The sequence below is a fragment of the Equus quagga genome, chromosome 13, assembly GCF_021613505.1.
Source record: "Equus quagga isolate Etosha38 chromosome 13, UCLA_HA_Equagga_1.0, whole genome shotgun sequence".
NCBI lineage: Eukaryota > Metazoa > Chordata > Mammalia > Perissodactyla > Equidae > Equus > Equus quagga.
The window spans coordinates 13,064,127-13,072,646 of NC_060279.1; the positions used below are offsets into that span (position 1 = coordinate 13,064,127).

An 8,520-nucleotide genomic window follows, 5' to 3' on the forward strand; every position below is an offset into this window, starting at 1 on the left:
ACTGGACCACTATCTTACACCATACACAAAAATCAACTCAAAATGGATTAAAGACTTAAAAATAAGACCTGAAACCATAAATCCCTTAGGAAAAAATATAGGAAGTAAGCCCCTTGATATTGGTCTTAACAATGATTTTTTTGGATTGACACCAAAAACAAAAATAAACAAGTGATACAACATCAAACTAAAAAGCTTCTGCACAGCAAAGAAAACCATCAAAAAAATGAAAAGACAACCTGCACAATGGGAGAAAGTATTTGCAAATCACATATCTGATAAGGGGTTAATATCCAAAAATATAAAGAACTCATGCAACTCAATAGAAAAAAAAATCTGATTAAAAACTAGGCAGAGTTTCTGAATTTTTCCAAAGATATAGAGATGGCCAATAGTTACATGAAAAGGTCCTCAACATCACTAATCATCAGGAAAATGTAAATCAAAACCACAACGAGATATCACCTCACACCTGTTAGTAGGGCTATTATCAAAAAGTCAAGAAATAACAAGTGTTGGCGAGGATGTGAAGAAAAGGGAACCTCGTGCACTGTTGGTGGGAATGTAAGTTGGTGCAGCCACTATGGAAAACATGATGGAGGTTCTTCAAAAAATTAAAAATGGAACTACCAGGGGCTGGCCCCGTGGCCGAGTGGTTAAGTTCGCGCGCTCCGCTGCAGGCGGCCCAGTGTTTTGTCGGTTCGAATTCTGGGCGCGGACATGGCACTGCTCGTCAGACCACGCTGAGGCAGCGTCCCACATACCACAACTGGAAGAACCCACAACGAAGAATACACAACTATGTACCGGGGGGCTTTGGGGAGAAAAAGGAAAAAATAAAATCTTTAAAAAAAAAAAAAATGGAACTACCATATGATGCAGCAACTCCACTTCTGAGTATTTATTCAAAGAAAACCAAATCACTATCTCAAAAAGATATCTTCACCCCCACGTTCACTGTGGCATTATTTACTATAGCCAAGACATGAAAACAACCTAAGCATCCTCTGACGGATGAATGGATAAAGAAAATGTGATAGATACACACACAATGGAATATTATTCAACCATAAAAAGAAGGAAACCCCGTCATTTGCCACTACATGGGAGGACCTTGAGTGCATTGTGCTAAGTGAAATAAGTAACACAGGGAAATACAAATACTGTATCATCTCATTTATATGTGGAATCTAAAAAAAAAACAACTCACAGGTACAGAGAACAGATTGGTGGTTACCAGAGGTAAGGAGTGGAGGGCAGGTGAAATGGGTGAAGGTGGCCAAAAGGTACAAACTTCCAGTTATAAAATAAATAAGTCCTGGCGATGTGATGGACAGCATGGTGACTATAGTTAACAAGACTGTATCGCATATTTGAAAGTTGCTAAGAGAGTAGATCTTAAAAGTTTTCATCACAAAAAACATTTGTATCTATGTGTGGTGATGGAACATATTGTGCTAAGCGTTTCAGGATATATGCATATATCAAACCATCATGTACACCTAAAACTAATGCAATGCTATATGTCAATTATATGTCCATTAAAAAAAAAAAAAGAAACTCAACAACAAAAAATCAAACAACCTGATCAAAAAATGGGCAGGGGACATGAACAAACATTTCGCCAAAGAAGATATACGGATGGCCAATAGGGACATGAAAAGATGTTCATCATCGCTGATCATCAGGGAAATGCAAATCAAAACTACACTAAGATTTCACCTTACTCCTGTTAGAATGGCTAAAATAACCAAGACAAAAAGTAACAAATGTTGGAGAGGTTGTGGAGAAAAAGGAACCCTTATACAGTGCTGGTGGGAATGCAAACTGGTGCAGCCACTATGAAAAACAGTATGGAGATTCCTCAAAAAACTAAAACTGGAACTACCATATGATCCAGCCATCCCACTACTGGGTATCTATCCAAAGAACTTGAAATCAGCAATTCAAAGAGACTGATGCACCCCTATGTTCATTGCAGCATTATTCACAATAGTCAAGACGTGGAAGCAACCTAAGTGCCCATCAGCTGATGATTGAAAAAGAAGATATGGTATATACATATACAATGGAATACTACACAGCCGTAAAAAGGAATAAAATCATCCCATTCACAACAACACTGTTGCATCTTGAGGGAATTATGTTAAGCGAAATAAGCCAGATAAAGAAAGACAATCTTTGTATGACTCCACTCACATGTGGAAGTTAAACATGTAGACAAAGAGAACAGATTAGTGGCTACCAGGGGATAGGGTGGGGTGGGGGGTGGGCACAAAGGGTGAAGTGGTGCACCTACAACACGACTGACAAACAAAAATGTACAACTGAAATTTCACAAGGTTGTAAACTATCATAAACTCAATAAAAAAAATTTTTTTAAATAGGAAAAAAAAAAGAGAGACCTGAGAGAGCTTCCTTGCCCCTTCTGCCATGTGAAGTGGCAGTGAGAAGATGACTCTGTCTCTGAACCAGGAAGCAGGTCCTCGCCAGGCATCAAGTCTGCCAGCGCGTTGATCTTGGACATCCCAGCCTCCAGGACTGTGAGAAATGTTTCCTTTGCCTATAAGCCACCCAGCCTATGTTATTCTCTTATAGTGGCTCAAACATACTAAGACAGAAGTGCTGAGCACTGATGCTGAAGACACTGTCCTAGCTGCCTCACCTGGCCAAGAAGAGCAGAGTGCAGCCCAGCTCTCCCCAATATCTAGATCATGTGCACACACTTATGGTGAGCACGTGCTATTTCAGCCTGCCCAGCATCCTAACCTCTGGCTTCTGGTAATAAATCATCAGTTTTCCTTTGATGAACTTCCCTGCCCCCTCTCAGTTTATATAGCATGTGTGGGACTGACCCCATCCCTTGCTCTAAGAATGGACACAAAATTCATACCTGGATAGTAAGAGTTTTGCAGCTCCCTGGCCATAGTGATTAATTCAGTGGCTAGTGTATGTCCAGGGACATGTCCAAGAAGCATGTGCCCAGAACTTATGCTTGAACTACTAGGAAAGAAGCGTGCTTTCCATTAGGGATCACTGAGATGACAGAACACCGACCTGAAGCTGCAGGCAGCCATCTGTCCTCCAGTCTTTCAGTCAATAATAGTTGACTGAATAACTATTACATGGCTCATGCTTTTGTAGGCATTAGGGATACAGAAATAAAAGACATGATTCTGTCCTTTAGGCTTTCACCATCAACTGGAGAGGTAAATAAAGTAAACTAATCACTTTAATAACACGTGATCAACGTTACATAGATTATTATTTGTGCAGGAAGGCGCAGCCAACTCAGGCAAGGCTTCCCGGGGAAGAAAACACTCATTGAACTTGTTGGATAATTAGGACTTAATCGGGTCAATTTGGGCATGGGGGTGGTTCCAGAAGAGGAATCAGTAAGCACAAAGGCCTGGAGAGGGGGTTCAGCTGGGCAAGTTCTGGTGACCCACCATATTCAATCAGACTGGAAGATAATCCCCATTCAGGAAGGTAAGAGAAAGGAAGCCAGATGGCCAAGCTGGGACTAAGTCACGGAGGCCTTGGATTCTTACTGACGGAGCTTCTGAAAGATCAAAGCAGGTGAGTGACTCCATCAAGCTGGCATTTCGGAAAACCACACAAGTCCCATTGTAGAGAATGGCTTGGGGACCCCCAGACTGCAGGCAGCGTGAGCCTTATGGGGCAGTTGCCATCATCCTCCTTTTTGAAGTCAATGCAAGCCAAAGGAAAGCACTGGTAGAGGGGAAAAGGTGAGCAGGGGGTGGGTGTCAGAATCAGGAGAGAGTGATGAAGCAGAAAAAGTGGGATTTGGAGGTTGATTGGATTTACGCAGCTCTGGCCTAGTGATGGTAGATGGTAATGTCCCTGAACAAGACTGAAATGCATTTTACTGGAAGAAGCAGATGTTGTGAGGCAAGGTAAGCTCAGGCTGGGCCACGGTGAGTGGAGTTGCCTGCTGGACAGTCTACTGGAGGTGTCTCAGGCAATGGAGATGAGTCAGGAGCTCCTGAGAGACGTCTGCAGGGACTCACATTTGCACTGGGTAGTACTCATTTGTTTATACGTTGCTTCTTTCCTGAAGATTTGTACATGCTTTGATCAGCACACAAATCATAATTAAAATCATGGATATGGATGAGATTGTCAAGGAAGAGCACGGACTTCAAAGTAAGAAAATAATAGTTCAAGGTAAAAGGCAGAGAAAGAGAAGTTTGTGAAGACTGAGAAGGCAGAGTCAAAACAGCATCCAGGAAGTGAAGGGAGGAGTGAGGTAAAGAGAACAAACACAATAAGAGATCAAGCTATATAAGAACTTGAGAGCATCCACTGAATTACATAGGGCTGGTGGGATGCTCAGAAAAGGATAGGACAGTAAAGAGGGACCATGAGTGTTTGTTCATTGGCTGGCTGGTTGGTTGGTATAAATGGGGGACATTCAAATGCGTTTTTACCTATGGTGGAAAGCCACTGTAGGGGAGAGACTGAAGAGATGGAGGAATAAAGGAAATGAGGGATGGACGTGGTTCCCCAGGAGGCCAAGGGGCATGGAGCTCATAGCCAGAGAGAAGAGATTACTCAGGCGTCAGGAAGCACACGTCTGCCACTGAGGAGCACAGAGGCAGGAAGGGATATATGAATGCCCACAGGGATATTTTGTGAGCTAGGCTAGGCAAGGCCGATGGGAAAAAAGCATGCGTACTAATTATGTTAAAGAAATTGATTTTACCCTTCATTCTATTAAAACATGCTAATGAGACTCCCACAATTTCCAAAGCTAAAAATGACTGAGCTGATGGCGATGAGTTTCAGGAAGCTAACGATGCACAGCACAGTCATCAGTGGTGGCTATTTGCTTTTTTTTTTTTTTTTGTAATTTCTATTCTGTTTGAAACCACAGCTTGGCTTTTTTTTTTTACTCAGTTTAATTTCTTTCAAGCTGCAGCCTATGAATAACACCTATTTCAAGCAATTTCATTTTCCTTTGTGTCAGGCTCTTGTGTCTTTGCCCCTCAACAATCAGCAGCAGTTGGAAAGGTATTTGTTCCAATCTGTAACCATTTGAAAACCAGAACACGGATATTTAACATGAGTCTGTGTGGAATCGCTAGCTTTAAGACATCTTTCTCAGAAGCAGCCTTTCCTCCTACTAGTATCATATTGTATGTGGGCCCATCCAGGAGGACCCTGCAAGTTTCTGTTACAGAAACTCACAATCTGATGAAGTCTGGTTGGTGAGATGTGAGGTCCCTTTCATAAATAAAGCACCCGTTTCCGTATTGGATGGGGAGCACACTCAATGCTGTGTGAAAAGCTGTTCAGCAGGGGAAAAACTCACAGAGGGTGAGGAATCCATGACTGAAGAGGTTATCCTTTCCAACCCATTCATTTTATAGCACATAAACTGAAGCCCAGGGTGCCATATGGTTAATTGGGATCAGGGCCAGGACTCAAATCCCGGTCTCCTGCCACCCACCCACTATTCTTTCCTCCTCTCAGAACATCTGTTTTTCCTGCAGGGCAGCAAATGACACAGGGCCAGGGACCTCGTCCATCTTGTCACTTACGTATCCTCAGCATAAGGGTGACCATCAAAAATATGTGTCAGTAAGTTGACCACACTCAGGGTGGATCACAGTTCGTCATTTGTGAGGTTTCACACAGAGCTGAACATCAGAGCTAAAGGTCTCCACAGAAAAGGAAAAAATCACCAACCCATAAACACATGCTTTATGAACTCTGAAAATTCCAGAAACTCCAGACAGGACTTCCAGGCTGGAAACCTTGGGAACAGCAGCTGTAGAGCCACCTCCTGCTAATGGATCCCTGCCAGGGTTTCGTTTGTCATTGGGTTGGCAGGCACCATGCCCCTCGTCATCTGTGCAGCTGGAGAACAGAGGTTTCCACTTGCCTCTAAGTCGGCTTTAACCAGCTTGAATCCTCCTTAAAATATTTAACAGGCTCTCTCCTCTCCCCTAAACGCTAAACCCGCTAAGCCTCCTTTCATCTTCCCATAATCACACCTGCCTAAAATCTTGATGTAAATTGAAATTACACGTCCTTTAGCACCTTAGCGACACGTTCCATCCCACAGGGACAGCCCCTGCCAGAGTGCAGGCACTTCGAGGAGTTAGGGTTTGAAAGTGGCATTAACCACTGTCGAAGTTTGTTTTTCAAACAAGACCCTGTGAGGTTCTTCATTTTGCTGAAAACCATGTGCTGGCTTGACGCTTTACTAATCTGGTTGAGAATAAATGCTTCTCAAATGAATCTGCTGGAAAGGTCTCTAGCGGGAACTTTATTCCCTCTTAGTATTCTTCAGTTTGGGTTTGATTTGGGTTAACTGGTTAATGGTAAAATAAGTACTTACATCTTTTGCCCCTAAATCAGGAGTTGCTGCTGCTGCTGCTGCCGCTGCTCTATCCCATCATGACAGCCTGCTGTTACTCACAACTGGCAGACGCTGTAAACTGCGCTGCCACGTCAGCCGCCCAGAATCTTTCTGCTTCAGCAACAGTTTCCCAACGGAATGATTTTGTATGTAGAGCCTGAGGCTGGAAACATGATCTGACCTCCATAATGAGAAGGTCTGAGTACAAGAGGCCACTACCTGAGATCACAGAAAGAAACCACGCAAACCCCTTGTGTGTTTAAATCAGAGTTCCAAGGAGAACCTAAATATTATGTTAGCTTTCTAAACAATCATGACAGCAAGTTAATAACTGGCAGAAAAAAATCAGGATTAGAAGGTGAAAAAGTAAAATTTAGAGACTCTTAACATTATAGGATTTTAGGTCATTAAAAAAGTATGGGCTTAAGCTGGAAAAAAAATTACAATCTTGGATTGGCAAAAAATGAAAAAATGAGTGCTCATGATAGAGAAATGGTTGAATAGATTGAGACATTTATGTTGTGGAATATTAGGATATCTAATAAAAAATAATAAGTTAGAGCTATACCAGTTGACTTGGAGGGGTTTCTATGGCATATTACTGAGTGAAAAAGGATAATATTATCCCATATGCTATTATATATGCATATATGTGATTATATATAAGTATTTTGCATCTATATAGATAAAAGTATACAAAAGATATATATCTGGTGGGATTCCAGGTAACTTTTATTTTATTCTCTACACAGTTAAGTGCTGCCTAACGACGATTCAGTCAACAACAGACTGCATATATGATGGTGGTCCTACAAGATCAGTACCATATAGCCTAGGTGTGTAATAGGTTAAATCATCTGGCTTTATGTAAGTACACTCTGTGATGTTCACACAATGACAAAATCCCCTAATGATTCATTTCTCAGAACGTATCCCCCTCATTATGTGACGCATGACTGTAATTTCACGTATACTTCAATTTTTTCAAGGAAAAACTTTTTTTTTTTTTTTGGTGAGGAAGATGTCCCTGAGCTAACATCTGTTGCCAATCTTCCACTTTTTGCTTGAGGAAGACTGTTGCTGAGCTAACATCTGTGCCCATCTTCCTCTATTTTGTATGTGGGACACTGCCACAGTTTGGTTTGATGAGTGGTGTGTAGGTCCACGCCCAGGACCTGAACCCATGAACCCTGGGCCGCTGAAGTGGAGCATGTGAACTAAACCACTACACCACTGGGCTGGCCCTCCCAAAATTTATTTATGTAATCAGAAGAAACAATAAAGCTGTTTCTATTATGTAAAAATTATTGACAAGTGGTAGCTCGCCTGGACTCTTGTGCTTCTGAGTTCCTCTGCTGAATCTTAAACAGATCCGGTTTTTTTCCTCTCTGTGTTCCAAATACACTCAAGAATTCTAAAGAGGTTCTTGTGCTTATCTGGAACAGACAGGCCAGGCCAAAGAGAAATGTAAAACCCTTTTCTAGCCCAGACCTCACACTGCCCTCCTGTCCTTTGAGATTGATGTCAGAGGTGGGTCACATCTTCACGCCCTTCCATGGTGTGTGGTGCAGGGGGAGGGCCCCACATCACAGGCACACAGAGGGATATTGCTGACAGTGCTGTTCAAGCCATACTGTCTCAGATGATGCCTCTAGGGGTAACTCAGAAATCACTCGGGAAAATGCCAATTGAGGAAAAGAAGAAGGGAGTTGGAATTCACCAACCAATCCCTGTATTTCAGCAACAGAGCCAGGAGCAGGGAAATAAGCTCTTATTGATCAATCACCAAATAATCAACACATTTTACGTAATTAGAACACAAGAAAGGCCACTATGTATTCACAGCCACATTTTCTGAATTAAAATGAAGGGAGGTATATGAATGTACTCGGACATTACATTATCTTAATTTTATGGACATCAACACAGAGGTTATTTCAACTGGAGTAATCGTAGAAAATTCAAGGTATCCCATCATCATAAAGGCTGTGTAGGAAGTAGATATGTGATGAAACAGAAGGCATATCTTGTTTGTATTTATCCATTACCCTGGTGTGGGGGAAGCTCTCAATTTTAAACTTAAATGGGGAAAAGGCCTGAGTTAGGTAAAATGTCTGAATTATAGAACTGTT

The 8,520-nt window shown here is 42.0% G+C and overlaps 1 protein-coding gene across 1 annotated transcript in view; it reads right to left on the reverse strand.

The window, feature by feature from the left end:
* The window catches only part of SEC16B (SEC16 homolog B, endoplasmic reticulum export factor), a 70,238-nt gene extending 63,595 nt beyond the window's left edge, over positions 1-6,643 (reverse strand). The window contains exon 1 of the mRNA XM_046684226.1: positions 6,368-6,643. The gene's annotated coding sequence lies outside the window, so the exon portion shown is untranslated. The remainder of the gene's footprint in view (positions 1-6,367) is intronic.
* Positions 6,644-8,520: the final 1,877 nt, after the last annotated feature.